This window comes from Haematobia irritans, chromosome 4 (genome assembly GCF_050003625.1).
Source record: "Haematobia irritans isolate KBUSLIRL chromosome 4, ASM5000362v1, whole genome shotgun sequence".
NCBI lineage: Eukaryota > Metazoa > Arthropoda > Insecta > Diptera > Muscidae > Haematobia > Haematobia irritans.
In genome coordinates this window covers 127,025,113-127,040,945 of record NC_134400.1, presented here as the reverse complement: position 1 = coordinate 127,040,945, position 15,833 = coordinate 127,025,113, and positions in this window count along the sequence as shown.

Sequence of the window (15,833 nt, the reverse complement as noted above, 5' to 3'; positions counted from 1 at the left end):
GATTTTTCAATTTTTTGGGGGTGGTCACGAATTAAAGTCCTTTTCGCTCTAGGACGCTTAGTTTAGGAGATATGGGCAAAAGAAGTTTTTCATATAAAAATTGCAATTTTTTTAGGTTTTGGGTGGATTTTTCAATTTTTTGAGAGTGGTCACGAATTAAAGTCCTTTTCGCTCTAGGACGCATATTTAAGGAGATATGGGCAAAAGAAGTTTTTCATATAAAAATTGCAATTTTTTTAGGTTTTGGGTGGATTTCTCAATTTTTTGGGGGTGGTCACGAATTAAAGTCCTTTTCGCTCTAGGACGCATATTTAAGGAGATATGTGCAAAAGAAGTTTTTCATATAAAAATTGCAATTTTTTTAGGTTTTGGGTGGATTTCTCAATTTTTTGGGGGTGGTCACGAATTAAAGTCCTTTTCGCTCTAGGACGCATATTTAAGGAGATATGGGCAAAAGAAGTTTTTCATATAAAAATTGCAATTTTTTTAGGTTTTGGGTGGATTTCTCAATTTTTTGGGGGTGGTCACGAATTAAAGTCCTTTTCGCTCTTGGACGCATATTTAAGGAGATATGGGCAAAAGAAGTTTTTCATATAAAAATTTCAATTTTTTTAGGTTTTGGATGGATTTTTCAATTTTTTGGGGGTGGTCACGAATTAAAGTCCTTTTCGCTCTAGGACGCTTAGTTTAGGAGATATGGGCAAAAGAAGTTTTTCATATAAAAATTGCAATTTTTTTAGGTTTTGGGTGGATTTTTCAATTTTATGGCGGTGGTCACGAATTAGAGTCCTTTTCGCTCTAGGACGCTTAGTTTAGGAGATATGGGCAAAAGAAGTTGTTCATATAAAAATTTCATTTTTTTTAGGTTTTGGGTGGATTTTTCAAATTTTTAGGGGTGGTCACGAATTAAAGTCCTTTTCGCTCTAGGACGCTTAGTTTAGGAGATATGGGCAAAAGAAGTTTTTCATATAAAAATATAATTTTTTTTAGATTTTGGGTGGATTTTCCAATTTTTTGGGGGTGGTCACGAATTAAAGTCCTTTTCGCTCTAGGACGCTTAGTTTAGGAGATATGGGCAAAAGAAGTTTTTCATATACAAATTTATTTTTTTTAGGTTTTGGGTGGATTTTCCAATTTTTTGGGGGTGGTCACGAATTAAAGTCCTTTTCGCTCTAGGACGCTTAGTTTAGGAGATATGGGCAAAAGAAGTTTTTCATATAAAAATTTCAATTTTTTTAGGTTTTGGGTGGATTTTTCAATTTTTTGAGGGTGGTCACGAATTAAAGTCCTTTTCGCTCTAGGACGCTTAGTTTAGGAGATATGGGCAAAAGAAGTTTTTCATATAAAAATTTAAATTTTTTTAGGTTTTGGGTGAATTTTTCAATTTTTTGGGGGCGGTCACGAATTAAAGTCCTTTTCGCTCTAGGACGCTTAGTTTAGGAGATATGGGCAAAAGAAGTTTTTCATATAAAAATTTAAATTTTTTTAGATTTTGGGTGGATTTTTCAATATTTTGGGGGTGGTCACGAATTAAAGTCCCTGGGCAAAAGAAGTTTTTCATATAAAAATTTCAATTTTTTTAGGTTTTGGGTGGATTTTTCAATTTTTTGGGGGTGGTCACGAATTAAAGTCCTTTTCGCTCTAGGACGCTTAGTTTAGGAGATATGGGCAAAAGAAGTTTTTCATATAAAAATTTCAATTTTTTTAGGTTTTGGGTGGATTTTTCAATTTTTTGAGAGTGGTCACGAATTAAAGTCCTTTTCGCTCTAGGACGCATATTTAAGGAGATATGGGCAAAAGAAGTTTTTCATATAAAAATTGCAATTTTTTTAGGTTTTGGGTTGATTTCTCAATTTTTTGGGGGTGGTCACGAATTAAAGTCCTTTTCGCTCTAGGACGCATATTTAAGGAGATATGGGAAAAAGAAGTTTTTCATATAAAAATTGCAATTTTTTTAGGTTTTGGGTGGATTTCTCAATTTTTTGGGGGTGGTCACGAATTAAAGTCCTTTTCGCTCTAGGACGCATATTTAAGGAGATATGGGCAAAAGAAGTTTTTCATATAAAAATTTCAATTTTTTTAGGTTTTGGGTGGAATTTTCAATTTTTTGGGGGTGGTCACGAATTAAAGTCCTTTTCGCTCTAGGACGCATATTTAAGGAGATATGGGCAAAAGAAGTTTTTCATATAAAAATTTCAATTTTTTTAGGTTTTGGGTGGATTTTTCAATTTTTTGGGGGTGGTCACGAATTAAAGTCCTTTTCGCTCTAGGACGCTTAGCTTAGGAGATATGGGCAAAAGAAGTTTTTCATATAAAAATTTCAATTTTTTTAGGTTTTGGGTGGAATTTTCAATTTTTTGGGGGTGGTCACGAATTAAAGTCCTTTTCGCTCTAGGACGCATATTTAAGGAGATATGGGCAAAATAAGTTTTTCATATAAAAATTTTAATTTTTTTAGGTTTTGGGTGGATTTTTCAATTTTTTGGGTGTGGTCACGAATTAAAGTCCTTTTCGCTCTAGGACGCATATTTAAGGAGATATGAGCAAAAGAAGTTTTTCATATAAAAATTTAAATTTTTTTAGGTTTTGGGTGGTTTTTTCAATTTTTTGGGGGTGGTCACGAATTAAAGTCCTTTTCGCTCTAGGACGCTTAGTTTAGGAGATATGGGCAAAAGAAGTTTTTCATATAAAAATTGCAATTTTTTGTAGGTTTTGGGTGGATTTTTCAATTTTTTGGGGGTGGTCACGAATTAGAGTCCTTTTCGCTCTAGGACGCATATTTAAGGAGATATGGGCAAAAGAAGTTTTTCATATAAAAATTTAATTTTTTTTAGATTTTGGGTGGATTTTTCAATATTTTGGGGGTGGTCACGAATTAAAGTCCCTGGGCAAAAGAAGTTTTTCATATTAAAATTTAAATTTTTTTAGGTTTTAGGTGGATTTTTCAATTTTTTGGGGGTGGTCACGAATTAAAGTCCTTTTCGCTCTAGGACGCTTAGTTTAGGAGATATGGGCAAAAGAAGTTTTTCATATAAAAATTTCAATTTTTTTAGGTTTTGGGTGGATTTTTCAATTTTTTGAGAGTGGTCACGAATTAAAGTCCTTTTCGCTCTAGGACGCATATTTAAGGAGATATGGGCAAAAGAAGTTTTTCATATAAAAATTGCAATTTTTTTAGGTTTTGGGTTGATTTCTCAATTTTTTGGGGGTGGTCACGAATTAAAGTCCTTTTCGCTCTAGGACGCATATTTAAGGAGATATGGGCAAAAGAAGTTTTTCATATAAAAATTTCAATTTTTTTAGGTTTTGGGTGGAATTTTCAATTTTTTGGGGGTGGTCACGAATTAAAGTCCTTTTCGCTCTAGGACGCATATTTAAGGAGATATGGGCAAAAGAAGTTTTTCATATAAAAATTTCAATTTTTTTAGGTTTTGGGTGGATTTTTCAATTTTTTGGGGGTGGTCACGAATTAAAGTCCTTTTCGCTCTAGGACGCTTAGCTTAGGAGATATGGGCAAAAGAAGTTTTTCATATAAAAATTTCAATTTTTTTAGGTTTTGGGTGGAATTTTCAATTTTTTGGGGGTGGTCACGAATTAAAGTCCTTTTCGCTCTAGGACGCATATTTAAGGAGATATGGGCAAAATAAGTTTTTCATATAAAAATTTTAATTTTTTTAGGTTTTGGGTGGATTTTTCAATTTTTTGGGGGTGGTCACGAATTAAAGTCCTTTTCGCTCTAGGACGCATATTTAAGGAGATATGAGCAAAAGAAGTTTTTCATATAAAAATTTAAATTTTTTTAGGTTTTGGGTGGTTTTTTCAATTTTTTGGGGGTGGTCACGAATTAAAGTCCTTTTCGCTCTAGGACGCTTAGTTTAGGAGATATGGGCAAAAGAAGTTTTTCATATAAAAATTGCAATTTTTTGTAGGTTTTGGGTGGATTTTTCAATTTTTTGGGGGTGGTCACGAATTAGAGTCCTTTTCGCTCTAGGACGCATATTTAAGGAGATATGGGCAAAAGAAGTTTTTCATATAAAAATTTAAATTTTTTTAGGTTTTGCGTGGATTTTTCAATTTTTTGGGGGTGGTCACGAATTAAAGTCCTTTTCGCTCTAGGACGCTTAGTTTAGGAGATATGGGCAAAAGAAGTTTTTCATATAAAAAATTCAATTTTTTTAGGTTTTGGGTGGATTTTTCAATTTTTTGGGGGTGGTCACGAATTAAAGTCCTTTTCGCTCTTGGACGCATATTTAAGGAGATATGGGCAAAAGAAGTTTTTCATATGAAAATTTAAATTTTTTTAGGTTTTGGGTGGATTTTTCAATTTTTTGGGGGTGGTCACGAATTAAAGTCCTTTTCGCTCTAGAACGCTTAGTTTAGGAGATATGGGCAAAAGAAGTTTTTCATATAAAAATTGCAATTTTTTTAGGTTTTGGGTGGATTTTTCAATTTTTTGGCGGTGGTCACGAATTAGAGTCCTTTTCGCTCTAGGACGCTTAGTTTAGGAGATATGGGCAAAAGAAGTTTTTCATATAAAAATTTAAATTTTTTTAGATTTTGGGTGGATTTTCCAATTTTTTGGGGGTGGTCACGAATTAAAGTCCTTTTCGCTCTAGGACGCATATTTAAGGAGATATGAGCAAAAGAAGTTTTTCATATAAAAATTTAAATTTTTTTAGGTTTTGGGTGGTTTTTTCAATTTTTTGGGGGTGGTCACGAATTAAAGTCCTTTTCGCTCTTGGACGCATATTTAAGGAGATATGGGCAAAAGAAGTTTTTCATATGAAAATTTAAATTTTTTTAGGTTTTGGGTGGATTTTTCAATTTTTTGGGGGTGGTCACGAATTAAAGTCCTTTTCGCTCTAGGACGCTTAGTTTAGGAGATATGGGCAAAAGAAGTTTTTCATATAAAAATTTCAATTTTTTAGGTTTTGGGTGGATTTTTCAATTTTTTGGGGGTGGTCATGAATTAAAGTCCTTTTCGCTCTAGGACGCTTAGCTTAGGAGATATGGGCAAAAGAAGTTTTTCATATAAAAATTTTAATTTTTTTAGGTTTTGGGTGGATTTTTCAATTTTTTGGGGGTGGTCACGAATTAAAGTCCTTTTCGCTCTAGGACGCATATTTAAGGAGATATGCGCAAAAGAAGTTTTTCATATAAAAATTGCAATTTTTTTAGGTTTTGGGTGGATTTCTCAATTTTTTGGGGGTGGTCACGAATTAAAGTCCTTTTCGCTCTAGGACGCTTAGTTTAGGAGATATGGGCAAAAGAAGTTTTTCATATTAAAATTTAAATTTTTTTAGGTTTTAGGTGGATTTTTCAATTTTTTGGGGGTGGTCATGAATTAAAGTCCTTCCTTAGGAGATATGGGCAAAAGAAGTTTTTCATATTAAAATTTAAATTTTTTTAGGTTTTAGGTGGATTTTTCAATTTTTTTGGGGTGGTCACGAATTAAAGTCCTTTTCGCTCTAGGACGCTTAGTTTAGGAGATATGGGCAAAAGAAGTTTTTCATATAAAAATTTCAATTTTTTTAGGTTTTGGGTGGATTTTTCAATTTTTTGGGGGTGGTCACGAATTAAAGTCCTTTTCGCTCTAGGACGCATATTTAAGGAGATATGGGCAAAAGAAGTTTTTCATATAAAAATTGCAATTTTTTTAGGTTTTGGGTGGATTTCTCAATTTCTTGGGGGTGGTCACGAATTAAAGTCCTTTTCGCTCTAGGACGCATATTTAAGGAGATATGGGCAAAATAAGTTTTTCATATAAAAATTGCAATTTTTTGTAGGTTTTGGGTGGATTTCTCAATTTTTTGGGGGTGGTCACGAATTAAAGTCCTTTTCGCTCTAGGACGCATATTTAAGGAGATATGGGCAAAATAAGTTTTTCATATAAAAATTTCAATTTTTTTAGGTTTTGGGTGGAATTTTCAATTTTTTGGGGGTGGTCACGAATTAAAGTCCTTTTCGCTCTAGGACGCATATTTAAGGAGATATGGGCAAAAGAAGTTTTTCATATAAAAATTTCAATTTTTTTAGGTTTTGGGTGGATTTTTCAATTTTTTGGGGGTGGTCACGAATTAAAGTCCTTTTCGCTCTAGGACGCTTAGCTTAGGAGATATGGGCAAAAGAAGTTTTTCATATAAAAATTTCAATTTTTTTAGGTTTTGGGTGGAATTTTCAATTTTTTGGGGGTGGTCACGAATTAAAGTCCTTTTCGCTCTAGGACGCTTAGCTTAGGAGATATGGGCAAAAGAAGTTTTTCATATAAAAATTTCAATTTTTTTAGGTTTTGGGTGGAATTTTCAATTTTTTGGGGGTGGTCACGAATTAAAGTCCTTTTCGCTCTAGGACGCATATTTAAGGAGATATGAGCAAAAGAAGTTTTTCATATAAAAATTTAAATTTTTTTAGGTTTTGGGTGGTTTTTTCAATTTTTTGGGGGTGGTCACGAATTAAAGTCCTTTTCGCTCTAGGACGCTTAGTTTAGGAGATATGGGCAAAAGAAGTTTTTCATATAAAAATTGCAATTTTTTGTAGGTTTTGGGTGGATTTTTCAATTTTTTGGGGGTGGTCACGAATTAGAGTCCTTTTCGCTCTAGGACGCATATTTAAGGAGATATGGGCAAAAGAAGTTTTTCATATAAAAATTTAATTTTTTTTAGATTTTGGGTGGATTTTCCAATTTTTTGGGGGTGGTCACGAATTAAAGTCCTTTTCGCTCTTGGACGCATATTTAAGGAGATATGGGCAAAAGAAGTTTTTCATATAAAAATTTCAATTTTTTTAGGTTTTGGGTGGATTTTTCAATTTTTTGGGGGTGGTCACGAATTAAAGTCCTTTTCGCTCTTGGACGCATATTTAAGGAGATATGGGCAAAATAAGTTTTTCATATGAAAATTTAAATTTTTTTAGGTTTTGGGTGGATTTTTCAATTTTTTGGGGGTGGTCACGAATTAAAGTCCTTTTCGCTCTAGAACGCTTAGTTTAGAAGATATGGGCAAAAGAAGTTTTTCATATAAAAATTGCAATTTTTTTAGGTTTTGGGTGGATTTTTCAATTTTTTGGCGGTGGTCACGAATTAGAGTCCTTTTCGCTCTAGGACGCTTAGTTTAGGAGATATGGGCAAAAGAAGTTTTTCATATAAAAATTTCAATTTTTTTAGGTTTTGGGTGGATTTTTCAATTTTTTGGGAGTGGTCACGAATTAAAGTCCTTTTCGCTCTAGGACGCTTAGTTTAGGAGAAAAGAAGTTTTTCATATAAAAATTTAAATTTTTTTAGGTTTTGCGTGGATTTTTCAATTTTTTGGGGGTGGTCACGAATTAAAGTCCTTTTCGCTCTAGGACGCTTAGTTTAGGAGATATGGGCAAAAGAAGTTTTTCATATTAAAATTTAAATTTTTTTAGGTTTTAGGTGGATTTTTCAATTGTTTGGGGGTGGTCACGAATTAAAGTCCTTTTCGCTCTAGGACGCTTAGTTTAGGAGATATGGGCAAAAGAAGTTTTTTATATAAAAATTTCAATTTTTTAGGTTTTGGGTGGATTTTTCAATTTTTTGGGGGTGGTCATGAATTAAAGTCCTTTTCGCTCTAGGACGCTTAGCTTAGGAGATATGGGCAAAAGAAGTTTTTCATATAAAAATTTTAATTTTTTTAGGTTTTGGGTGGATTTTTCAATTTTTTGGGGGTGGTCACGAATTAAAGTCCTTTTCGCTCTAGGACGCATATTTAAGGAGATATGCGCAAAAGAAGTTTTTCATATAAAAATTGCAATTTTTTTAGGTTTTGGGTGGATTTCTCAATTTTTTGGGGGTGGTCACGAATTAAAGTCCTTTTCGCTCTAGGACGCTTAGTTTAGGAGATATGGGCAAAAGAAGTTTTTCATATTAAAATTTAAATTTTTTTAGGTTTTAGGTGGATTTTTCAATTTTTTGGGGGTGGTCATGAATTAAAGTCCTTCCTTAGGAGATATGGGCAAAAGAAGTTTTTCATATTAAAATTTAAATTTTTTTAGGTTTTAGGTGGATTTTTCAATTTTTTTGGGGTGGTCACGAATTAAAGTCCTTTTCGCTCTAGGACGCTTAGTTTAGGAGATATGGGCAAAAGAAGTTTTTCATATAAAAATTTCAATTTTTTTAGGTTTTGGGTGGATTTTTCAATTTTTTGGGGGTGGTCACGAATTAAAGTCCTTTTCGCTCTAGGACGCATATTTAAGGAGATATGGGCAAAAGAAGTTTTTCATATAAAAATTGCAATTTTTTTAGGTTTTGGGTGGATTTCTCAATTTTTTGGGGGTGGTCACGAATTAAAGTCCTTTTCGCTCTAGGACGCATATTTAAGGAGATATGGGCAAAATAAGTTTTTCATATAAAAATTGCAATTTTTTGTAGGTTTTGGGTGGATTTCTCAATTTTTTGGGGGTGGTCACGAATTAAAGTCCTTTTCGCTCTAGGACGCATATTTAAGGAGATATGGGCAAAATAAGTTTTTCATATAAAAATTTCAGTTTTTTTAGGTTTTGGGTGGATTTTTAAATTTTTTGGGGGTGGTCACGAATTAAAGTCCTTTTCGCTCTAGGACGCATATTTAAGGAGATATGGGCAAAAGAAGTTTTTCATATAAAAATTGCAATTTTTTTAGGTTTTGGGTAGATTTTTCAATTTTTTGGGGGTGGTCACGAATTAAAGTCCTTTTCGCTCTAGGACGCTTAGCTTAGGAGATATGGGAAAAAGAAGTTTTTCATATAAAAATTTCAATTTTTTTAGGTTTTGGGTGGATTTTTCAATTTTTTGGGGGTGGTCACGAATTAAAGTCCTTTTCGCTCTAGGACGCATATTTCAGGAGATATGGGCAAAAGAAGTTTTTCATATAAAAATTTAAATTTTTTTAGGTTTTGGGTGGATTTTTATATTTTTTGGGGGTGGTCACGAATTAAAGTCCTTTTCGCTCTAGGACGCATATTTAAGGAGATATGGGCAAAAGAAGTTTTTCATATAAAAATTTCAATTTTTTTAGGTTTTGGGTGGATTTTTAAATTTTTTGGGGGTGGTCACGAATTAAAGTCCTTTTCGCTCTAGGACGCATAGTTAAGGAGATATGGGCAAAAGAAGTTTTTCATATAAAAATTGCAATTTTTTTTAGGTTTTGGGTGGATTTTTCAATTTTTTGGCGGTGGTCACGAATTAAAGTCCTTTTCGCTCTAGGACGCTTAGTTTAGGAGATATGGGCAAATGAAGTTTTTCATATAAAAATTTAAATTTTTGTAGGTTTTGGGTGGATTTTTCAATTTTTTGGGGGTGGTCACGAATTAAAGTCCTTTTCGCTATAGGACGCTTAGTTTAGGAGAAAAGAAGTTTTTCATATAAAAATGTAAATTTTTTTAGGTTTTGGGTGGATTTTTCAATTTTTTGGGGGTGGTCACGAATTAAAGTCCTTTTCGCTCTAGGACGCTTAGTTTAGGAGATATGGGCAAAAGAAGTTTTTCATATAAAAATTGCAATTTTTTTAGGTTTTGGGTGGATTTTTCAATTTTTTGGCGGTGGTCACGAATTAGAGTCCTTTTCGCTCTAGGACGCATATTTAAGGAGATATGGGCAAAAGAAGTTTTTCATATAAAAATTTCAATTTTTTTAGGTTTTGGGTGGATTTTTCAATTTTTTGGGAGTGGTCACGAATTAAAGTCCTTTTCGCTCTAGGACGCTTAGTTTAGGAGAAAAGAAGTTTTTCATATAAAAATTTAAATTTTTTTAGGTTTTGGGTGGATTTTTCAATTTTTTTGGGGGTGGTCACGAATTAAAGTCCTTTTCGCTCTAGGACGCTTAGTTTAGGAGATATGGGCAAAAGAAGTTTTTCATATTAAAATTTAAATTTTTTTAGATTTTAGGTGGATTTTTCAATTTTTTGGGGGTGGTCACGAATTAAAGTCCTTTTCGCTCTAGGACGCTTAGTTTAGGAGATATGGGCAAAAGAAGTTTTTCATATAAAAATTTCAATTTTTTTAGGTTTTGGGTGGATTTTTCAATTTTTTGGGGGTGGTCATGAATTAAAGTCCTTTTCGCTCTAGGACGCTTAGCTTAGGAGATATGGGCAAAAGAAGTTTTTCATATAAAAATTTCAATTTTTTTAGGTTTTGGGTGGATTTTTAAATTTTTTGGGAGTGGTCACGAATTAAAGTCCTTTTCGCTCTAGGACGCTTAGTTTAGGAGAAAAGAAGTTTTTCATATAAAAATTTAAATTTTTTTAGGTTTTGGGTGGATTTTTCAATTTTTTGGGGGTGGTCACGAATTAAAGTCCTTTTCGCTCTAGGACGCTTAGTTTAGGAGATATGGGCAAAAGAAGTTTTTCATATTAAAATTTAAATTTTTTTAGATTTTAGGTGGATTTTTCAATTTTTTGGGGGTGGTCACGAATTAAAGTCCTTTTCGCTCTAGGACGCTTAGTTTAGGAGATATGGGCAAAAGAAGTTTTTCATATAAAAATTTCAATTTTTTTAGGTTTTGGGTGGATTTTTCAATTTTTTGGGGGTGGTCATGAATTAAAGTCCTTTTCGCTCTAGGACGCTTAGCTTAGGAGATATGGGCAAAAGAAGTTTTTCATATAAAAATTTAAATTTTTTTAGGTTTTGGGTGGATTTTTCAATTTTTTGGCGGTGGTCACGAATTAAAGTCCTTTTCGCTCTAGGACGCATATTTAAGGAGATATGGGCAAAAGAAGTTTTTCATATAAAAATTGCAATTTTTTTAGGTTTTGGGTGGAAGAAGTTTTTCATATTGCAATTTTTTTAGGTTTTGGGTGGATTTCTCAATTTTTTGAGGGTGGTCACGAATTAAAGTCCTTTTCGCTCTAGGACGCATATTTAAGGAGATATGGGCAAAATAAGTTTTTCATATAAAAATTTAATTTTTTTTAGGTTTTGGGTGGATTTTTCAATTTTTTGGGGGTGGTCACGAATTAAAGTCCTTTTCGCTCTAGGACGCTTAGTTTAGGAGATATGGGCAAAAGAAGTTTTTCATATTAAAATTTAATTTTTTTTAGGTTTTAGGTGGATTTTTCAATTTTTTGGGGGTGGTCATGAATTAAAGTCCTTTTCGCTCTAGGACGCTTAGCTTAGGAGATATGGGCAAAAGAAGTTTTTCATATAAAAATTTAAATTTTTTTAGGTTTTAGGTGGATTTTTCAATTTTTTGGGGGTGGTCACGAATTAAAGTCCTTTTCGCTCTAAGACGCATATTTAAGGAGATATGGGCAAAAGAAGTTTTTCATATAAAAATTGCAATTTTTTTAGGTTTTGGGTGGATTTCTCAATTTTTTGGGGGTGGTCACGAATTAAAGTCCTTTTGGGTGAATTTTTCAATTTTTTGGGGGTGGTCACGAATTAAAGTCCTTTTCGCTCTAGGACGCTTAGTTTAGGAGATATGGGCAAAAGAAGTTTTTCATATAAAAATTTAAATTTTTTTAGATTTTGGGTGGATTTTCCAATTTTTTGGGGGTGGTCACGAATTAAAGTCCTTTTCGCTCTAGGACGCATATTTAAGGAGATATGAGCAAAAGAAGTTTTTCATATAAAAATTTAAATTTTTTTAGGTTTTGGGTGGTTTTTTCAATTTTTTGGGGGTGGTCACGAATTAAAGTCCTTTTCGCTCTAGGACGCTTAGTTTAGGAGATATGGGCAAAAGAAGTTTTTCATATAAAAATTTCAATTTTTTTAGATTTTGTGTGGATTTCTCAATTTTTTGGGGGTGGTCACGAATTAAAGTCCTTTTCGCTCTAGGACGCATATTTAAGGAGATATGGGCAAAAGAAGTTTTTCATATAAAAATTGCAATTTTTTTAGGTTTTGGGTGGATTTCTCAATTTTTTGGGGGTGGTCACGAATTAAAGTCCTTTTCGCTCTAGGACGCATATTTAAGGAGATATGGGCAAAAGAAGTTTTTCGTATAAAAATTTCAATTTTTTTACGTTTTGGGTGGAATTTTCAATTTTTTGGGGGTGGTCACGAATTAAAGTCCTTTTCGCTCTAGGACGCATATTTAAGGAGATATGGGCAAAATAAGTTTTTCATATAAAAATTTCAATTTTTTTAGGTTTTGGGTGGATTTTTCAATTTTTTGGCGGTGGTCACGAATTAAAGTCCTTTTCGCTCTAGGACGCTTAGCTTAGGAGATATGGGCAAAAGAAGTTTTTCATATAAAAATTTAAATTTTTTTAGGTTTTGGGTGGATTTTTCAATTTTTTGGCGGTGGTCACGAATTAAAGTCCTTTTCGCTCTAGGACGCATATTTAAGGAGATATGGGCAAAAGAAGTTTTTCATATAAAAATTGCAATTTTTTTAGGTTTTGGGTGGAAGAAGTTTTTCATATAAAAATTGCAATTTTTTTAGGTTTTGGGTGGATTTCTCAATTTTTTGGGGGTGGTCACGAATTAAAGTCCTTTTCGCTCTAGGACGCATATTTAAGGAGATATGGGCAAAATAAGTTTTTCATATAAAAATTTAATTTTTTTTAGGTTTTGGGTGGATTTTTCAATTTTTTGGGGGTGGTCACGAATTAAAGTCCTTTTCGCTCTAGGACGCTTAGTTTAGGAGATATGGGCAAAAGAAGTTTTTCATATTAAAATTTAATTTTTTTTAGGTTTTAGGTGGATTTTTCAATTTTTTGGGGGTGGTCATGAATTAAAGTCCTTTTCGCTCTAGGACGCTTAGCTTAGGAGATATGGGCAAAAGAAGTTTTTCATATAAAAATTTAAATTTTTTTAGGTTTTAGGTGGATTTTTCAATTTTTTGGGGGTGGTCACGAATTAAAGTCCTTTTCGCTCTAAGACGCATATTTAAGGAGATATGGGCAAAAGAAGTTTTTCATATAAAAATTGCAATTTTTTTAGGTTTTGGGTGGATTTCTCAATTTTTTGGGGGTGGTCACGAATTAAAGTCCTTTTCGCTCTAGGACGCATATTTAAGGAGATATGGGCAAACGAAGTTTTTCATATAAAAATTTCAATTTTTATAGGTTTTGGGTGGATTTTTCAATTTTTTGGGGGTGGTCACGAATTAAAGTCCTTTTCGCTCTAGGACGCTTAGCTTAGGAGATATGGGCAAAAGAAGTTTTTCATATAAAAATTTCAATTTTTTTAGGTTTTGGGTGGAATTTTCAATTTTTTGGGGGTGGTCACGAATTAAAGTCCTTTTCGCTCTAGGACGCATATTTAAGGAGATATGGGCAAAATAAGTTTTTCATATAAAAATTTCAATTTTTTTAGGTTTGGGTAAGCTCTAGGACGCTTAGTTTAGGAGATATGGGCAAAAGAATATAAATATAAAAATAGCAATTTTTTTAGGTTTTGGGTGGATTTTTCAATTTTTTGGCGGTGGTCACGAATTAGAGTCCTTTTCGCTCTAGGACGCATATTTAAGGAGATATGGGCAAAAGAAGTTTTTCATATAAAAATTTAATTTTTTTTAGGTTTTGGGTGGATTTTTCAATTTTTTGGGGGTGGTCACGAATTAAAGTCCTTTTCGCTCTTGGACGCATATTTAAGGAGATATGGGCAAAAGAAGTTTTTCATATAAAAATTTAAATTTTTTTAGGTTTTGGGTGGATTTTTAAATTTTTTGGGGGTGGTCACGAATTAAAGTCCTTTTCGCTCTTGGACGCATATTTAAGGAGATATGGGCAAAAGAAGTTTTTCATATAAAAATTTAAATTTTTTTAGGTTTTGGGTGGATTTTTCAATTTTTTGGGGGTGGTCACGAATTAAAGTCCTTTTCGCTCTAGGACGCTTAGCTTAGGAGATATGGGCAAAAGAAGTTTTTCATATAAAAATTTCAATTTTTTTAGGTTTTGGGTGGAATTTTCAATTTTTTGGGGGTGGTCACGAATTAAAGTCCTTTTCGCTCTAGGACGCATATTTAAGGAGATATGGGCAAAATAAGTTTTTCATATAAAAATTTCAATTTTTTTAGGTTTGGGTAAGCTCTAGGACGCTTAGTTTAGGAGATATGGGCAAAAGAATATAAATATAAAAATAGCAATTTTTTTAGGTTTTGGGTGGATTTTTCAATTTTTTGGCGGTGGTCACGAATTAGAGTCCTTTTCGCTCTAGGACGCATATTTAAGGAGATATGGGCAAAAGAAGTTTTTCATATAAAAATTTAATTTTTTTTTAGGTTTTGGGTGGATTTTTCAATTTTTTGGGGGTGGTCACGAATTAAAGTCCTTTTCGCTCTTGGACGCATATTTAAGGAGATATGGGCAAAAGAAGTTTTTCATATAAAAATTTAAATTTTTTTAGGTTTTGGGTGGATTTTTAAATTTTTTGGGGGTGGTCACGAATTAAAGTCCTTTTCGCTCTTGGACGCATATTTAAGGAGATATGGGCAAAAGAAGTTTTTCATATAAAAATTTAAATTTTTTTAGGTTTTGGGTGGATTTTTCAATTTTTTGGGGGTGGTCACGAATTAAAGTCCTTTTCGCTCTAGGACGCTTAGTTTAGGAGATATGGGCAAAAGAAGTTTTTCATATAAAAATTGCAATTTTTTTAGGTTTTGGGTGGATTTTTCAATTTTTTGGGGGTGGTCACGAATTAAAGTCCTTTTCGCTCTTGGACGCATATTTAAGGAGATATGGGCAAAAGAAGTTTTTCATATCAAAATTAAAATTTTTTTAGGTTTTGGGTGAGTTTTTCAATTTTTTGGCGGCGGTCACGAATTAAAGTCCTTTTCGCTCTAGGACGCTTAGTTTAGGAGATATGGGCAAAAGAAGTTTTTCATATAAAAATTTAAATTTTTTAGATTTTGGGTGGATTTTTCAATATTTTGGGGGTGGTCACGAATTAAAGTCCCTTTCGCTCTAGGACGCTTAGTTTAGGAGATATGGGCAAAAGAAGTTTTTCATATAAAAATTTATTTTTTTTAGGTTTTGGGTGGATTTTTCAATTTTTTGGGGGTGGACACGAATTAAAGTCCTTTTCGCTCTAGGACGCATATTTAAGGAGATATGGGCAAAAGAAGTTTTTCGTATAAAAATTTCAATTTTTTTAGGTTTTGGGTGGATTTTTCAATTTTTTGGGAGTGGTCACGAATTAAAGTCCTTTTCGCTCTAGGACGCTTAGTTTAGGAGAAAAGAAGTTTTTCATATAAAAATTTAAATTTTTTTAGGTTTTAGGTGGATTTTTCAATTTTTTGGGGGTGGTCACGAATTAAAGTCCTTTTCGCTCTAGGACGCTTAGTTTAGGAGATATGGGCAAAAGAAGTTTTTCATATTAAAATTTAAATTTTTTTAGGTTTTAGGTGGATTTTTCAATTTTTTGGGGATGGTCATGAATTAAAGTCCTTTTCGCTCTAGGACGCTTAGCTTAGGAGATATGGGCAAAAGAAGTTTTTCATATAAAAATTTCAATTTTTTTAGGTTTTGGGTGGATTTTTCAATTTTTTGGGGGTGGTCACGAATTAAAGTCCTTTTCGCTCTAGGACGCATATTTAAGGAAATATGGGCAAAAGAAGTTTTTCATATAAAAATTGCAATTTTTTTAGGTTTTGTGTGGATTTCTCAATTTTTTGGGGGTGGTCACGAATTAAAGTCCTTTTCGCTCTAGGACGCATATTTAAGGAGATATGGGCAAAAGAAGTTTTTCATATAAAAATTGCAATTTTTTTAGGTTTTGGGTGGATTTCTCAATTTTTTGGGGGTGGTCACGAATTAAAGTCCTTTTCGCTCTAGGACGCTTAGCTTAGGAGATATGGGCAAAAGAAGTTTTTCATATAAAAATTTCAATTTTTTTAGGTTTTGGGTGGATTTTTCAATTTTTTGGGGGTGGTCACGAATTAAAGTCCTTTTCGCTCT